Source organism: Artemia sp. Qi Xiang Cuo, chromosome 1 (genome assembly GCF_049724085.1).
Source record: "Artemia sp. Qi Xiang Cuo chromosome 1, ASM4972408v1, whole genome shotgun sequence".
In the NCBI taxonomy this organism is placed as follows: Eukaryota; Metazoa; Arthropoda; class Branchiopoda; order Anostraca; family Artemiidae; genus Artemia; species Artemia sp. Qi Xiang Cuo.
The window spans coordinates 39,325,136-39,344,535 of record NC_142794.1 but is presented as its reverse complement, the minus strand read 5'-3'; positions in this window follow the sequence as shown (position 1 = coordinate 39,344,535).

Genomic DNA, 19,400 nt, shown 5'->3' with positions numbered 1-19,400 from the left:
ATATTCCAATGAAACGATTGTCAAGAAGAAAAATAAACTCAATGTTGGTGATACTGTTCGAATTAATAGAACAACTAATGTTTTTGAAAAGGAGAATTACTTGTGGTCCACCGAACTTTTAAAAGTTGTAAATTTCCTAGACACTAAACCCCCACCTTATCGTCTGCGCCATACCAAGGATGAAGAAATTCTAGGTAGCTTTGAAGACTATGAGCTACAAAAAAATAAAAATACTATTGAAATCTATCAAATTAAAACGATATTAAAGACTCGTACTCGCAGGGGTAAGAAACAGTTACTTGTTCGGTGGCTAGGATACAACTCTGATTTTGATTCTTGGATCGGTGTTGAAGATATTGACAATGTCCAATGATTTCTATATAACATTTATGTCCAACGTTTTCTATACTCTCTACAATGACTTGATTAAAACAAATGATTTTTGAAAGAAACTTTCACTCGTCATCAAATTTGACGGTGTGTATGTAGTATCTCTTGTCAACTGCATTCTCAAAATTGCCTATGAAATCCTGAGAAAGGTTCTTGTGTATGAAATATAAGATATACCATTCGGTTGGTCACTCTTTGTCGACTATGAATGGGTTGAAGCACTTAAATCTAGCGAATATCAACATGTTAAATTGAAATATATTTAATACGATAATATGACAGATTTGTGTCGTACAATCAATAGAAAAATCTCATATCGTAGGAATGGTGCATTCCATTTTACTTATTCATTGGAACACGATAGGATTTACATTACCTTACCTGTTGACACCGAAATAATTATTCTCAATCATAATCTGAGAGACGTTCTTGGCTTTAAACAGAATGTGCTCAATGGGAAAAATTCTGGCACCGTTTACGGGATGGATCAAGTTATTTTTGCTGATTATCCACCTGGTTTCGCTTCGGACTCTTGAATATTTCACTATACATTTTTTGTGGAAACGTCAAGCGTTGGTAATTCAAATTTTCCCCTCCTACGTGTTCTTGAACGAAAAAAAACCCATGAACGTGTGCATCCCTATAATATAAAGCATCTTCAGTATGCTCCTCTAAACACTTCGTATTTGGAACTCATTCAGTTAAAACTAAAAAGTGAATTGGGTGATTCTCTAGCAATAACAAAAGGTTTATCAGTCATTACATGTCATTTTCTACCCATTGTCGACGTCACCAACACCACCTAAAATGAACAATTTGAGAATTCCGTTCTTCTTTCCCAATTTTAATTGCTATGTGACTGTTTTCAGTCTACGTCAAATAGGCAATGGATTGGATTACTACAAGGATCGTAATACAATGTCTGGCTATGGTCTTGGTAGCTGGTTTGCTAGGCTATTTCTTTCTGCACTACCCCTTGCCAGATAACATCTTGTACCTGCTGCATCAAATTTTGCTGCCTCCACACTACAGGACTGGGGGTCGGGCATGAATTTCAAGGAGAGTGTTAAGGAAAATATTAGATCTTCAGCAAGAGCCGTTGTTGAGCAATAAAAATCTTGGCAAAATGGGGAGGGATTGAAAAGCATGCGTACGCGTCATTCACTCATCAGTCTCCACCCAGGCTGGAAGTAAAGGACATCAACAAGGACTTTGAGGAATAAAACAAGGAAGACCAATAAGCAGAAGAAGAAGAAAAAGAAAAAGATTGTTAGATCAAAGAAGGATTTCTTCTCTTAAGATGACTTATCTCCCCCACAAGGAATCACATCCATCAATCAGTTCCTCTTTGAATCTATTCAATGCTGAAAATGTTGATATCAGTGTCAAGTATGGCTACTATGAACGATTTCACCCCCAATAACCCCTCTCGGAATATATACACTTTCAAATATTTTCTAATGAAGACTATTTCATTGATTTGTCATCAACATTTATTGATTTAAATGTTGCGGTGAAGAAAAAGTCAGATAATACAACGCGAGGTCTCGACAATGGTCTCTCCCAAGAAAACTGTGCTCTGCATAATCTGTTCAAACAAATGAATGGATTTATTAATGGAACATTGGAGAACACTATCAATAATTTATACAACTATGCAAGCTACATACAGTTTATGATGATGACACCAAAGGCATACAAAGAGTTGAGAGGACAATCATTGGGCTATGAATATCGATCAGGTGTTGATACTGACGGTGAGTTGACTACTGCAGTGAGCCAGGAGTATCATCTGGTTGGAAAATTAAATCATGAGACATTCAATATATCCCAATGGCTACCCCCAATGTCAAGATTGACATAAAGTTGCAACTGGCTCCATCGAATTTCATTTTGAGAAAAACACTTCCTGCAGCACCCGATGCAAATGTCATTATCACATCGGCAATTCTCCACGTCCCAAAACAACAGTTTATGAGCTCTGTTGCATTGGCAGTGGAAAAGCTAAGAGCCAATGGCAACAACATTAAACATCTTGTCCCCTATAAGATCACCAATCAACGTCACAGTGCCACCGGCTCTCGTAGCTACACCGATTTATCATTTATCAATTGAGAAATGCTATAAAAATTGGATTTGGCCTATGTGAAGACTGGCAGTACCGCTGGATCCTGGACTGAATCCCCCATGATTTTAATTTTTCTGTATATCTAGCCTTGTTTATAGAGTGACTGGTATTCCTTTTTACACTCTATCATTTGATAAAAAATCCCATGGATCTCTGTACGAGTTGACCATGCAATCCCTAGATCATGACTCCCAACTATTTTAAATGGGAATAACCGATTCAATGTTTTAAAAAAATCATTGGGTAATTGTTTTGGACTTGTCGGGGACCGAGGATATGAGCATAGTACAAACAGGGAATGTACGTTTAGGGTGTACATTTGCCGATGCTTTGACTGAGAGTATCACGCTAATATCATCGAGTCGATCTGAAACCTTTTGGAAAATCACACCCGACGGCAGTGTTCTACTAGACCTAGCACCATGAACACAAACCAAATAATCAACGTATTTAGTATGGATCCATGCATGTCCCAGTACAAGGCCTATTGCATACCATCGGACTTCATTGAAAAAATTCCAAGTGTTAACAATACCCTAATCATTATGAATAGCAGTCCATCGACTTTGAAGACCGGCCATGGGCTATGCATCTTTCAAACAGCGAAGAATGTTGAATTTTTTTATCCTCTTGGCCTATCGTATAAGTTCTACACTCCATACATCAGCAACTTTATTGAAAGCAGTGGGAAAACTATTATTCAAAATCAACGAAGAGTACAGTATTTAACGTCTAAGACATGTGGCTTTCATGCACTACTCTTTTGCATGATCAGATGTTGTGGCTATGCCTAAAAACATTTTATCAACATCTACATAGACTTATCTCGATTGAACGACTTTCTAATGGAAAATGTACTTACAAGCGTTTTTAATATTGATTTTAGTGCCCTACTAATAAAATTTTCTGAAATTTTATATTAAATTGTTTATTAATAAATTAAAAAATGTATATAAATGATAAAAACGACTTTTCTACTCTTTAGATTTCATCTTCTACTAGGTATAGGTATTTGTCGACAATAACTAATGCAGGTAGATTATCTGAATTATCTGAATTATCACAGTATACTGATCCTGATTTTCTGCAATGTCAGGGCCACATTTTCTACAGTAGAGTGTAACTTCACTCTTGTCATATCTCTTTGTGTAGTCAATGTTACTATTCTCATTCATTCTATAGTATTCACACGTTTCAATTTGTTTATTTGAAGCAATGTCACAAACAGTGTCCTCAAGTGGCGAATCACATTCCGTCACAGCCAAATAAAAATCAGTGGGCTTATAATCATAACACCCATTGTCTTCACAACGATGCCGTAGAAACCATATTCTTATGTTGTTCCAACAGTTGAATCGCTGACCTTCTTGTTCGTTCACTCTATTTGCCACATTAATTCTTATTATTGAAACCATTAAAAAATTTGAGCATCATTGGAAGAAAAAAAATTTTTTCCCTTGTGTAGAAATCAAACCTTCTTTAAGTCAATATGTTTGTTTTACAGTATGTTTATATACTGTTTGCTCTTGATATGCCTTTTTTTTACATTGATTCTTAAATAATAATGGTTACACTTGAAGATATGCTACAGCCCCTTTTAATGGGGCAAAGCTTAGAATAAACAACAAGTTTGCCAGTTCTGTTGATTTACGTTGTTTTGTGTGTTTGTTTCTCATTAAAAGTTGTCCTGATCTTACCCAAATATATATAAAACCTTGGTAGCTTAACAGTGCAGGAGCGCAGCTCTTCTGAATAAAAAAGGAGAAGTATTCTATGAATCTTTAATTGAGGGTCTTTCTTACTACAATATTTGCTACTCTGCCCTAACATTGCACCTCCCCCAATGACCCTAGATAAGCTATTGCCCAGACTAATATATTTTTCTTTTTTTTTCATCTCTTTCTGCTTTGTATTCTCTTGTTAATTCATGTTTCTCGGTGGGTAGCGAGTGGCTGAACAAACCGTGGTGGACTTCTTGGGACGCTACAGATGACACATTGCACTGCCATCATTAAGTCTGTGGATACAGAATTTGTCATATCGCTGACAAGTGCGATTTAAGGTAAATAATGATCTGTCGGTCATTGTATATCTATTATTTAAGTGACGGGTCATGTGAAAATGAGGTAAATGTAAGGAAAGTGGAGAATGGATTAAAATACGAATTGATGAGGCATGAAGTGGAGGCCATGGATAAAATTGCTAAAGATCAGGAGGATGAAGCCAGACAGTATAATAGTAAAATTTTGTATTGGCACGTTAAAAAATTGAAAGAAAAGAGCCAATCCAGACTTGACATAGTTAATATTAATAAAAAAAAAGTTCTTCAAAATAAGTTTTTCAAAGAAAAGTAAAGAGCTCCATTAAACAAAAAATGAGCAAAACTAAAATCAAATAATCTACCAAGCGTGAAACTACCACAAATCAGCATCGATAAATAAATTATACCCAAAACGAACAGAAATTACAACAACAATTTGAATAGCCGAGTCAAACTCAAAACGAGCAGAAATTAATATCAGTTGGGCTCAAAACCCCTATGCCTTCCCAAGCCCAGAACATAATTTGCACTTTACTGACAAAAATATAAATGTTTTTACTTTTTTAACTTCAATAAATCAAATAATAATAACATTTTGATTAATAAATATCAGTATATATATATATATATTAAAATTGACAATGCACATTCATTTGTACTTTTTTTAGTAAAGCGCAAATGATGTTCTAGCCTTGGGAAGGCATAGGGATTTTGAGCCCAACTTATGTTAATTTCTGCTCGTTTTGAGTTTGACTCGGTTGTTTATTGTAATTTCTGTTCGTTTTGGGTATCATTTATTTATCGATTCTGATTTGTGGTAGTTTCACGCTTGGTAGATTATTTGATTTAATTTTCCTCATTTTTTGTTTAATGGAGTTCTTTACTTTTCTTTGAAGAACTTATTTTGTGGGAAATTTTTTTTAATTAATTTCTGTTCGTTTTTTTTAAGATTTCATAGTTTGGCCTGCTATTTATATGCTGGAGAAAAATTTTCAGCAATTTTTAACAACATACACCCTTTTAAAAATCTGGACACAAATAGTAGTTTTTAGTTTAGTTTCAGACCTCCTCTAGTTGACCTGAAATGGAAAACTTGATACCATTCGCAAAAAAATCTGTTTACTTACTTTGATAGCTTGGATACACTTGCGCTATTTTGATTTGGTTAAATTTTAAGAGCAGAAGTAGCCCCGAAAGTTTGAACATAATACTCTCAGTTGTTCTTGGTATACTGCTGAGATGCCTTATTGGGAATTAGCATTAACAAAGTGCATTTTGTTTTAATCTTAAGGCAACATTTAGTTTTTAAACATAATGGGCAAATGGGAGGGTGGGCGTGGGAGGAGGATTAGTTGCCCTCCAATCACTTTTGACTATTAAAAAGGGTATCAGCCCTTTTTATTTTCAATCGAAGAGCCCTTTTCGAAGTTCTTACGACAACTCCTTCGATACGAAGTCCTCTGGTCTAAACAACAACAAAAATAATACATTATACCCAAATCGATCTTTACTATTAAAATGTCAACCCTTCCAATCACTTTTAACTATTAAAAAGGGCACTAGGCCTTTCGATTTTCAATCTAATGAGCCCTTTTTGAGTTTCTACGACAACGCTTTCTATAAACACCTTATATACCCCCAGGGCATAAATTACAACACTTACCCTAAGGGCTGTTAGGGTGGTTGTCATCCTTTAAGACCTAATTTCAAGAACTTTCAACTACGTTAAGCAAAATCGCTATCTCAAAATTTTGATTGGATGTGTTTGGGGAAATGGTGGGCGTGAGAGGGGCGTTAGTCACTCTCTAATCACTTTCAACTATTAAAAAGGGCACTATCCCTTTCAATTTCCAATCAAATGAGCCATTTTGAAGTTTGTACGACAACGCTTTCAATAAAAACCTTATATGCCCCCAGGGCATAACTTACAACCCTTGCCCTGATTGCTGGGGGGGTTGTCATCCTCTTAGACTTAATTTCCAGAATTTTCTTCTACGTTGAACAAAATGGCTATCTGAAAACTTTGATTGAATGTGTTCGGAGGAATGGTGGGTGTGAGAGGGGGATTAGTTACCCTCCAATCACTTTCAACTATTAAAAAGGGCACTAGACCTTTGAATTTTCATTTGAATAAGCCCCTTTTTAAGTTTTTACGACAACGCCATCTATAATAACCTTATATGTTCCAAGGTCAGAACTTAAAACCTTTGCCCTGGGGGCTCTGGGGGGGTTTGTCATCCTTGAATACATGATTTCCAGAACTTTCAACTACGTTGAACAAAATGGCTATCTGTAAACTTTGATTGAATGTTTTTGGGGAAATGGTGGGCGTGAGAGGTAATTACTCTCCACTCACTTTTGACTATTAAAAAGGGCAATTTCAATTTCCAATCAAATGAGCCCTCTTTGAAATTTTTACAATAACTTTCTATATAATTTCTAGAACTTTCTACTACGTTGAACAAAATGGCTATCTGAAAATTTTGGTTGGATGTATTCAGAGGAATAGTGGAAGTGAAAGGGGTGTTAGTTACCTTCCAATCACTTTCGACTATTAAAAAGTGCACTAGCCCTTTCAATTTCCAATTGAATGAGCCCCTTTTGAAATTTTTACGACATGGTGGGCGTGAGAGGGGGTTAATTACTTTCCACTCACTTTCGACTATTAAAAAGGGCAATTTCAATTTCCAATCAAATGAGCCCTTTTTGAAATTTCTACAACAACTTTTTATATAAGCCTTATACACCCCCAGGGTATAAGTGACAACCCTTGCCCTGATGGCTCTGAGGCGATTATTATCCTCAAAGACCTAATTTCCAGAATTTTAAACTACGTTGAACAAAATGGATATCTCAAAATTTTGATTGGATGTGTTTGGGAAAATGGTGGGCATGAGAGGGGGTTAGTTGCCCTCAAGTCACTTTCGACTATTAAAAAGAGCACTAGCCCTTTGAATTTCCAATCGAATGACCCCTTTTTCAAGTTTTTACGATAAATATTTCAATAAAAACCTTATATGCCCACCAGGCATAACTTAAAACCCTTGCCCGGAAGACTGTGGGCGGAGTGTCCTACTAAAAGGTATAATTTCGAGAACTTTCAACTACGTGGAACAAAACGGCTATCTCAAAGTTTTGATTGGATGTGTTTGCCGTGATAAATGATAAATGGTGGCCGTGAAAGGGGTGTTCGTCGCCTTCCAATCACATTCGACTATTAAAAACGGCACTAGCCATTCCAATTTCCAATCGAATGAGCCCTTTTTGAAGTTTCTACGACAACGCCTTCTATAAGAACCTTATATGCCCCCAGGGCATAAGTTACAACCCTTGCCCTGAGGAATATGGGGGGGGGTTCATCCTCAAATACCTAATTTTCAGAACTTTTAACTACGTTGAACAAAATGGCTATCTCAAAATATTGATTGGATGAAATGGTAGGTGTGGAAGGGATGTTAGTTGCCTTCCAATCACTTTCGACTATTAAAAAGGGCACAAGCCACTCCAATTTGCAATTGAATGAGCCCTTTTTAAAGTTTCTATGACAACTTCGATACGAAGTGGCCTGGTCTAAAGGAAAAATAAATAATAAATAATACATTGTGCCAAAATCGTGCTTATATGCCCCCAGGGCACTAACTTAAAACCCTTGCCCTGAGGGTTGTGGGGAGTGTCCTCCTCAAGAACATACTTTCTATTTGGAAATCAACTACGCTGAACAAAATGGCTATCTCAAAATTTTGATTGGATGTGTTTGGGGAAATGGTGGGCGTGAAGGTGGTGTTCGTTGTATTTCAATCGCTTTTGACTATTAGAAAGAGCGCAGGCCCTTCAAATTTCCGATCAAATGAGCTATTTTTAAAGCTTCTACGACAAATTCTTCGATACGAAGTGCCCTGGTATGGAAGAAGAATAAAAAAAATCATAATACATTGTGCCAACATCATTTTTTACTTAGGCAGCGAGATTGCGCTGCCTATGAAACAGGAACGGGTTGAAGAGAGTAAGCCGAACATTTTGGAAATGTGCTAGCCCATGATAAAGTTACAGGTAAACATAGGCAGCGCAATACCGCTGCCTAAGTAAAGAGTGATGTGGGCAGGGCACAATGTATTATTTTTTTTATTTTTAGACCATAGCACTTCGTATAGAAGGAGTTGTCGTTGAAATTTCAAAAAGGGCTCATTTAAGGGCTAGTGCCCTTTTCATAGTCGAAAGTGATTGGAGGGCCACTAACCCCCTCCCACGCCCACCATTTCCCCAACCATCCAATTAAAATCTTAAGATATCCATTTTGTCCAACGTAGTTTGAAAGTCCGGAAATTATGTCTTTGAGGATGGCAACCCCACCAAAGCTCTCAGGGAAAGGATTGTAAGTTATGCCCTGGGGGCATATAATGTTTATATAGAAAGGTGATCGTATAAACTTAGAAAGGGCTCATTGGATTGGTAATTAGATGTTCTAGTGCCATTTTTTAGATTCAGAAAGGTTGATACCCCCCCAAGCTTCGTATTTTCCCGAAATATATCTAATTGAAATTTTGAGATGGCCATTTGTTGTATCAGAAATTTCGAAAAGAGCTCATCCGATTGGAAATTGTCCCACCCATCAATTCCCAAAACACATCTAATCACAATTTTGATAGATCCATTTGATTCAGCGTATTTGAAAGTTCTTGAAATTATATCTGAGGATGACCCCCCCCCATTATCCCTCGGTGCAAAGGTTGTAAGTTATGCCCCGAGGAAATATAAGGTTTTCATGGAAAAGGTGGTCGTAAAAACTCTGGAATAGTTTTTATGAGTCAAAGAGATCGGAGGGCAGCCACCCCTCCACGTCGTATTTTCCATAAATGCATCCGATAAAAATTGAGAGATAGCCATTTGTTCAAAAATAATCAAAAGTTCATATAATAAGGCCTTTGAGGTTGACCGACTCCCCCAGAGTCTGGGGGTAAGTGTTGTAAGTTATGCCCCAGGGGCATATAAGGTTTTTTATGGAAGGGATCTTCGTGGAACATTAAAAAAGATTCATTTGATTAGAAATTTATACGTTTAGTTCCCTTTTAAGAGTCAAACATGATGGAGAGCAACTAGCACCCCCTCCCTGATATCCTCTTTTCCCGTATTCAGTTAAAATTGTGAGATAGCCGTTTTGCTACCAATAGTCAAAGTATAATATAACAGTGTCTATAGGGTGGACACAATCCCCCAGATCCCATGGGCAAGTGTTGTAAGCTGTGCCCCCGGGCATATAAGGTTTTTACGGAACGGGTGGTCGTATAATCTTTGGATCGGATGGAGCTCATTTGTATAGAAGTCGAAAGTTTTAGTGCCCTTTTTAAGAGTCAAAAATGAAGGGAGGGTGATCAGCCGCCCCCCCCCCAAACCTATCAGTTCCCAAAACATATCCGATCAAAGAGATCTATTCTGTTCAGCGGAGTTGAAAGATCCAGTAATTATGTCTTTGGGGATGTCCTCCCCAAAGTCCTCAGGATAAGGGCTGTAAGCTAGGCAACTCGTTCATTGTTTACACATAGTATTTGTTAGTGAGAAAATATGCGTGTTTGAGCTTTACTTTCCAAGAATATGAACGGTATTCAGACGAGTCTTTCAGAGAATTTTGAACTAAATCAAAACACATTATGTGTATAAGGATTGTCAAAAGGGTGTAGCAGGGAAATAACTCAGTATTATATTAATTTGGAAAATTCAGGAAATGATAAGGGATATGATCAAACAGGCATTATTTGCATGCTACCAATACTATTACAACTGCCACCACTAATACTACCAGAATACTCAATTTACAGTATTGAGGGGAATTTCGAACAAAATTAAGAGACGCTATGTGCATGCAAATTGTCAAAATAGCCTATCTCAAGAATTGATTTCGGTAATAAAATTGAACTTCCAGAGAATGCTTGTAGGGGGAGATCATCATAGGCAGCGTAATAGCGCTGCCAAAGTAAACTGCGATGTGGGTACAATGTATTATTTTGTTGTTTTTGTTGTCATTTTTTAGACCAGGGTACTTCATATGGAAGGAGTTGTCGTAGAAACTCTGAAAAGGGCTCATTCAATTGGAAATTGAAGGGACTAGTGCTCTTTTTAATAGTTGAAAGATATTGGAGGGCAACCAAACCCCTCCCACGCCCATCATTTCTCCAAACATATCCATTTAAGTTTTTGATTTAGCCATGTTGTTCAGCGTAGTTGAAAGGTCTGGAAATTATGTCCTTGAGGATAAGAATCCCCCACAGCTTCGGATGGGGCTTATTGGATTGGTAATCAGAAGTACTAATGCTTTTTTTAAGAGTCAAAGCTATTGGAGGGCAGCTACCCCCTCCCCACGCCAATCATTACCCTAAATATATCCAATCAATTATTTCATTATAGTAATTAATGAAATAATTGCCACCCTTGTAGATTTTCCCAGCCCTCCTTAATGGGGCAAGCCCTGAAATAAATACTAAATTTGCCGGTTTTGTTGATATACGTTATTCTGTGTGTTTATTACTCATTAAAAGTTGTCCTGATCTCACCCAAATTAATATAAAAACCCTGGTATTTAACAGTGCAAGAGAGTAGCTCTTCTGAATAAAAAATGCTATGAAAAAAGGAGAAGGAGCATATGAATGTCCAATTGATATTCTTTGTTAACACAATATTTACTACTTTGCCCTAACAATGCACCTCCCCCAATAGCCCTAGATAGGCTATAGCCCTGAATAATATATATTTTTTTTCATCTCTTTGTGCTTTGTATTTTCTCGTTGATTCAAGTGGTTGGTGGATAGGGAGGGGCTGAACAAACCATGGTGCACTTCTTGGGACGTCACAGATGACGCATTGCACTGCCATCGTTAAGCTGGTGGATGCATGATCGCTGGCAAAAACTTTTGTCTTATCGCTGGCAAGCGCGATTTAAGGTAAGTAATGGGTAGTTGTATCTCTTACTTGTCGTCCAGTAGTTTCTAGAATAAATCTTAGGCAGAAATTTAGGGAAGTTGACTATCTTGTTATATTTTATTTTGTTTCTATATGTTATTCGTTGCCTGATAATACGAGAAAGACTCTCAGCCGGGTATACCCTTATTGTAGTTGTATTTAGTTTGTAAATAAAACGAACCTGAACCTTCCGGGAAGTTTTGACATTTATAGAGTTAAGGATGAGAAACTTCTTAGGAACAATTGCATATTAAGCTGCAGAGCCCAAAATTTGATAATGCAGAAGATGGATTGAGTAATTTTAGGAAAATGGTTTGTGAAGTAGCATATGGTGTCTTAGGGAGTAATGTTAGAAACGCAGCTAGGAATATTAATGAAATATGCCTTAAGTCCTGTAGACACTAGGACTTTTACAGGACTTAATCTGCAAAAATTAATTAAGTGATGGCTCATATGAAAATGGAGGAAATGTAAGGAAAGTAGAGAAAGTATTGAAATACGACTTAAGGAAGCGTGAAGTGAAGGCCATGGATAAAACTGCTAAAGATCAGGAGGATACAGCCAGACAGCATAATAGTAGAATTTGTATTGGCACGTTAAAAAATTGAAAGAAAATAGTCAATCCGGACTTGGCCCAGTTAAAAACAGGAACGGTTTGAAGAGAGTAAGCAGAACATTTTGAGAATTTGCTAGCCCATGACAAAATTACAGGCAATCATATAGAAAAGAAGAGAAAAGTTAGTGAAATTTTGGAAGTAAAAGAAGATTTATTTTTCTAGGAAGAGACAGGACGACACTAAAATGATCAAAAAATAATAAAACCCCAGGTGCTGCTAGTTTAGGGTTGCCATCCATCCCGGTACACCGGGACGTTTTACCGGTTTGAAGGTTCTTACTTGGCTATCCCTCAACTGGTTTTGAGTTGTTTTGCTGATATAGGTAGCCTTTTTTTCCGATGCTTTCAGTTGTTCCTTTAATTTACTGTCACCACTTTCAACACGATAACGTAGTAGTTCTCTGAAGTTTCCTTCGCTGGAAAGTGGCATGTCATCCAATTTTAAACTACCATCATCCCGATGGCCCCTCAGTGGAATATTCTGCCTTCCTAGAAATATTATTAATTCCAGAATCGGCTTAAGCTTTTCTCTGTTTTCTGTTACTTGCTTCATTCGCTGTTCGTTAACGTGGATTTTTTGTTTAATCCGTGAATTTAACTAATTCGTGTGACAGATTCGTGCAGATTCTGTCACACGAATCTGTTTATAGATTCGTGCGGAGTATGGTAGGATCTTAGAAACGACTTTCCAGATTCTACTGTGTCACGATGGTACTGGGACGCAGCATGTACTGTCAGGTCTCCATCTTTTCCCAGTAACTTAGCAAATTTTTTGACAGGTTTTGTGACCAGCTTTTGTAGGACAACCTGTCTGTTTGAACCCCCGCTAGTCCCAGTTACAAAAATAGGCCAGTATTTGCAATAAAAACCTTTCTGGGTAGCAGAATATACAAGGCAGTAGAAAATCTGCAAATGTGAATCGTTCAAGTACCTTTTTACAGCTTTCCCCCGCTTTAAAAGAACAGAATGCGGCATTTAGTATCCAGTCGGCAGTTTCCATGGCCTCTCCAGAAGTTCGTCAACAGCATGTATTGCACCGATGTGGATCCCAATATATTTTTCTGGAAACAGGGTTGGGGGTGGGGGTGCTGTTGGATGATCACTCTGAACGCTTATAGGGTTGACAGAAGAGTACAAAGTGTCTAGAATTTGTCCATGTTCACCATTTCCAACAGAACTAGCTGAAGAACTACTTGCAGTTACAGTTACACTATCCGTTCTGCGAAACTTTGAAATGACAAAGCTGTCAAGCGTCTTTTGTCCGTGTTTTCCCGACATTAATCATAGGCAGCGCGCTAGCGCTGCCTAAGTAAAGAACGATGTGGGCACATTGTGTTTTTTTTTCTCCATACCCGGGCACTTCGTATCGAAGGAGTTGTCATAGAAAATTCGAAAAGGGCTCATTCGATTGGAAATTGGAGTGGCTAGTGCCCTTTTTAATGGTCGAAAGTGATTGGAGGGCAACTAGCCCCTCCCCCCGCCCATCATTCCCCCAAACACATCCAATCAAAATTTTGAGATAGCTATTTGGTTCAGCGTAATTGATTTCCAGATAGAAAATATGTTTTTAGGAGGACAATCCCCCACAACCCTCAGGGCAAGGGTTTTAAGTTATGCCCTGGGGGCATATAAGGTTTTTATAGATGGCGTTGTCGTAGAAACTTCAAAACAGGCTCATTCGATTGGAAATTCGAAGGGCTAGTACCCTTTTTAATAATCGAAAATGATTGGAGGGCAACTAACCCCCCCCCCCCACCACGCCTATCATTCCCCCAAACACATCCGATCAAAATTTTGTCTTATCGCTGGCAAGCGCGATTTAAGGTAAGTAATGGGTAGTTGTATCTCTTACTTGTCGTCCAGTAGTTTCTAGAATAAATCTTAGGCAGAAATTTAGGGAAGTTGACTATCTTGTTATATTTTATTTTGTTTCTATATTTTATTCGTTGCCTGATAATACGAGAAAGACTCTCAGCCGGGTATACCCTTATTGTAGTTGTATTTAGTTTGTAAATAAAACGAACCTGAACCTTCCGGGAAGTTTTGACATTTATAGACTTAAGGATGAGAAACTTCTTAGGAACAATTGCATATTAAGCTGCAGAGCCCAAAATTTGATAATGCAGAAGATGGATTGAGTAATTTTAGGAAAATGGTTTGTGAAGTAGCATATGGTGTCTTAGGGAGTGATGTTAGAAACGCAGCTAGGAATATCAATGAAATATGCCTTAAGTCCTGTAGACACTAGGACTTTTACAGGACTTAATCTGCAAAAATTAATTAAGTGATGGCTCATATGAAAATGAGGGAAATCTAAGGAAAGTAGAGAAAGTATTGAAATACAACTTAAGGAAGCGTGAAGTGAAGGCCATGGATAAAACTACTAAAGATCAGGAGGATACAGCCAGACAGCATAATAGTAGAATTTGTATTGGCACGTTGAAAAATTGAAAGAAAATAGTCAATCCGGACTTGGCCCAGTTAAAAACAAGAACGGTTTGAAGAAAGTAAACAGAAAATTTTGAGAATTTGCTAGCCCATGACAAAATTACAGGCAATCATATAGAAAAGAAGAGAAAAGTTAGTGAAATTTTGGAAGTAAAAGAAGATTTATTTTTCTAGGAAGAGACAGGACGACACTAAAATGATCAAAAAATAATAAAACCCCAGGTGCTGCTAGTTTAGGGTTGCCATCCATCCCGGTACACCGGGACGTTTTACCGGTTTGAAGGTTCTTGCCCGGTTATCCCTCAACTGGTTTTGAGTTGTTTTGCAGATATAGGTAGCCTTTTTTTCCGATGCTTTCAGTTGTTCCTTTAATTTACTGTCACCACTTTCAACACGATAACGTAGTAGTTCTCTGAAGTTTCCTTCGCTGGAAAGTGGCATGTCATCCAATTTTAAACTACCATCATCCCGATGGCCCCTCAGTGGAATATTCTGCCTTCCTAGAAATATTATTAATTCCAGAATCGGCTTAAGCTTTTCTCTGTTTTCTGTTACTTGCTTCATTCGCTGTTCGTTAACGCGGATTTTTTGTTTAATCCGTGAATTAAACGAATTCGTGTGACAGATTCGTGCAGATTCTGTCACACGAATCTGTTTACAGATTCGTGCGGAGAATGGTAGGCTCTTAGAAACGACTTTCCAGCTTCTACTTTGTCACGATGGTACTGGGAAGTAGCATGTACTGTCAGGTCTCCATCTTTTCCCAGTAACTTAGCAAATTTTGTGACAGGTTTTGTGACCAGCTTTTGTAGGGCAACCTGTCTGTTTGAACCCCTGCTAGTCCCAGTTACAAAAATAGGGGAGTATTTGCAAAAAAGGCCTTTCTGGGTAGCAGAATATACAAGGCAGTCGAAAATATGCAAATGTGAATCGTTCAAGTACCTTTTTACATCTTTCCCCCGCTTTAAATGAACAGAATGCGGCATTTGGTATCCAGTCGGCAGTTTCCATGGCCTCTCCAGAAACTCGTCAACGGCATGTATTGCACCGATGTGGATCCCAATATATTTTTCCGGAAACAGGGTTGGGGGTGGGGGTGCTGTTGGATGATCACTCTGAACGCTTACAGAGTTGACAGAAGAGTACAAAGTGTCTAGAATTTGTCCATGTTCGCCATTTCCAACAGAACTAGCTGAAGAACTACTTGCAGTTACAGTTACACTATCCGTTCTGCGAAACTTTGAAATGACAAAGCTGTCAAGCGTCTTTTGTCCGTGTTTTCCCGACATTAATCATAGGCAGCGCGCTAGCGCTGCCTAAGTAAAGAACGATGTGGGCACATTGTGTTTTTTTTTCTCCCTACCCGGGCACTTCGTATCGAAGGAGTTGTCGTAGAAACTTCTAAAAGGGCTCATTCGATTGTAAATTGTAGTGGCTAGTACCCTTTTTACTAGTCGAAAGTGATTCGAGGGCAACTAGCCCCCACCCCCCTTGCGCTCATCATTCCCACAAACACATCCAATCAAAATTTTGAGATAGCTATTTGGTTCAGCGTAATTGATTTCCAGATAGAAAATATGTTTTTAGGAGGACAATCCCCCATAACCCTCAGGGCAAGGGTTTTAAGTTATGCCCTGGGGGCATATAAGGTTTTTATAGATGGCGTTGTCGTAGAAACTTCAAAACAGGCTCATTCGATTGGAAATTCGAAGGGCTAGTACCCTTTTTAATAGTCGAAAATGATTGGAGGGCAACTAACCCCCCCCCACCACGCCTATCATTCCCCCAAACCCATCCGATCAAAATTTTGAGATAACAATTTTGTTCAGCGTAGTTGATTTCCAGATAGAAAATATGTTTTGAGGAGGACAGTCTTCAAAAGCTGATCTACATGTTTACAAATTCATCCACATTTTGAATATTTATAAGCGGTAGCTGCGTTCGTTTTCGCCGTTCGTCGTTCTTAGTTCTAAGAAGATGTTCTTGGTTTTACTCTTAAATTGCGTTTTATTTCGCCGTTCTAAGAACGTTGTTTTAACTGAAAAAACCACTTATAAGAGCTTTCCCTAGCCAGATAAAATTTCAAGGCCACAGATAAAATTTCAGTCAACCAGCACAACAAAAATGGAAAATATACTTATGAATGTAGCAAAACAACCAATAAAGTTACTAGAGGAAAGTGACTCTGACAATGAGCTCCTACTGGAAGCTGTGGCAGAAGATGTTTTTATATCAGGAAGCTCACCTATATGTTTGGCACTTGCTAATGGTGACTTGGAGATAGGAAAAGTAATTTTAAGCTTAAGACGTTTGAACAATTGAACATATTCCTAAGGATATTGAAGCCTGGGGTTAGCTGGAATTTCTTAGTATTAGTCGCAATCTAAGATATCTAGGAATTCCTCCCAAAATGTTTCCAAATGACCCCTAAGGAATTTTTTGAAAGCTTGGAAAGCAATTTATGCCAAAAATGCTTCCAGAACTTGCTGAAGATTTAAAAATCGTGCCACATATACAAAAAACAAATCACTACCATTTTTTTAAATGAAAGATCCCATCAATTAAATCTACGAAATTAAATAAATCAATAAAACTCGCTTTCTGTTATGGTTTTTTATTTTAAAACTTGGCGCTCAAAAGTAAAACAGAATTTGTTAAACGGAGTATGAGGCTCAGTTCGTCGTTCTAAGAACGACGTACTAAGAACGAAGAACGGCATTTCAAAGAAAGGCGAAAACGAAAGGCTTAATTCTAAAATCGAGGATTGGATTTACAAAGAACGACGAAAATGAACGGAGCTACTGTTTACAATAACGACGTTTACTATAATAGTAACGTAATTTTTGCAACTAGAGAATTCACATCGTAAGGCAATATCTCATTCAGCCGCAAGTGAATTGTCCCAAGAATAAGCCTACGAATTTATCACGAGAAAAGAAGAAAAATTCAAAGATAGGGATACATTGTCATCCCAACCCAGACAGAAGAGGGGCAAATGATCAGATTTTCAGGACGCATGCCTAGATTGTCTACAGTTGATTGAACATAATGTAAAAATGGTTTTAGAGTCTAGTTGCAGTAGTTAGAACATGCGTTAATGCAGACTTCCGTAAGTGCAGTAAAACAAAAAATTACTGCCCGTCTAGGGGAGGGGGCGATCGCCCCCATCGTTCCCCCACGGGATCCGCCACTGGTCACAATTATCCCAAAAAGTTTCTTTACAATTTGTTGGATGAGATTTTGTCTCTAATTTGTGCAACTGTGGTAATAAGAAATATTAGTAGTCCTGAATAGTCTTTAATGTTATGATTGATGCATAAGATAATTTTTAATATAACGCTTTGTTTGAACGTCGGAAATGGAATAGTTGAAGAAATACTAGCTAAGAGTTTTTGTTCGGATAGTGGGAAAAAACCTTATTCCACATATGTGACACTCTATAGATATTGAATACAAACCTAAGTCCAAAAATTACAACTGTTCGGTTGTCTAGACGAATGTTAAAAAAATGGAGGAAGAAAAATAATCTTTGGAAGGCTTACATAATGTTTGGAAGGATACTCCAAGCAATCTCCGCGCAATTCTCAACTTAAACTTTTCAAAGCTTATAGAAGAGTTTAGGATTCGCTTTGCCGGAGGGTCAAATCATCATTTTGCTGTAGTAGATTATATGCGTTCGGTAAAGACATTAGGAAAACATGGCAAGCAATCAATTCTGTTTTAAAGCCATTTTATCGGCCCCCTTCTGTCCCTTCAAGTGTTTTGATTAATGGTAAAATCGTAGAAGTGAGCTTAAAGTTCAAGATGTACTTACTTCTTACTTTGCCAATGTCAGGAAAACTACAGCCTCTTCTCCAAGTCTTTCTTCTTTTCTAAATGATTTTAGGTTTTATCTTGGACCACCTTGTCTTGTCTTAAATCAGTGGCTTTGGAGGCTAGCTCTGAAGTTGAAATAGCCACAATTTGCAATAGTTAGAAAGGTTCTTCATCTTCTGGCCCAGGCTGTGTTTCTACAAAGGTTGCCAAGTTCATGCTTGCTGTTATTGTTTCTGCTCGTACGAAACATTTCAATATTTCTTTTGAAAATGGTGTCTTCCAAAGTGATTTAAAGCGTCCTCGTGTTATTATTTTTTAAAGGTGGTTTACTGAATGATCCAGCATGTTATCGTCCTGTATCTCTCTTATCAGTGTTTTAGTAAAATTTTTGAAAAAAGCTATGCTTTCTCGACTTCTTAATTTTCTTAATTCTAAAGGTTTTTTTTAAGACACCTTTGGCTTTTTTTTAGTGGATGTGCAAGGGGCTCTTTAACAGCTTTACTGATGTCCAAAAAGTACCTTTGGCCATATGAAGGTGGTTCAAAATCACATTTAGGGGTCTGTAATGGATGTGGTATATTGATTTTGTGATAAGCTACTTTGCTTTGAATCTGAAAACATTACGACTATTGATGGTTCCATCATCGCTTGCGTCGAATGAAGCTAAAGAGAAACATGAGTTCAAGTTTTGTGTTTGTTTGTGAGCTCTTTAGAGAGCAAGTGGCGTCCCATAACAAGCCAAACCTGTGGCGGATCCAGAGAGGGGCTAGGAGGGAGCTATAGCCCCCCCCTTTGGGTATCCAATTTGCACTAGATAAAATGGGTAATTTGTTTTGTTCGGTTGCCGAACATAAGAGGAATCCACGCGCCCGACCAAGGTCATTTACTCTCTAGCTAGCCAAGGTCATTCACCTGCACCTCACACTCCTCTAGTGGCAACACTAGTGTCCTAGTGCTTCATTCGGTGTTCAGTGCTCGCTCAGTCGGTGATCATGCAGTAGTGAGTTTTG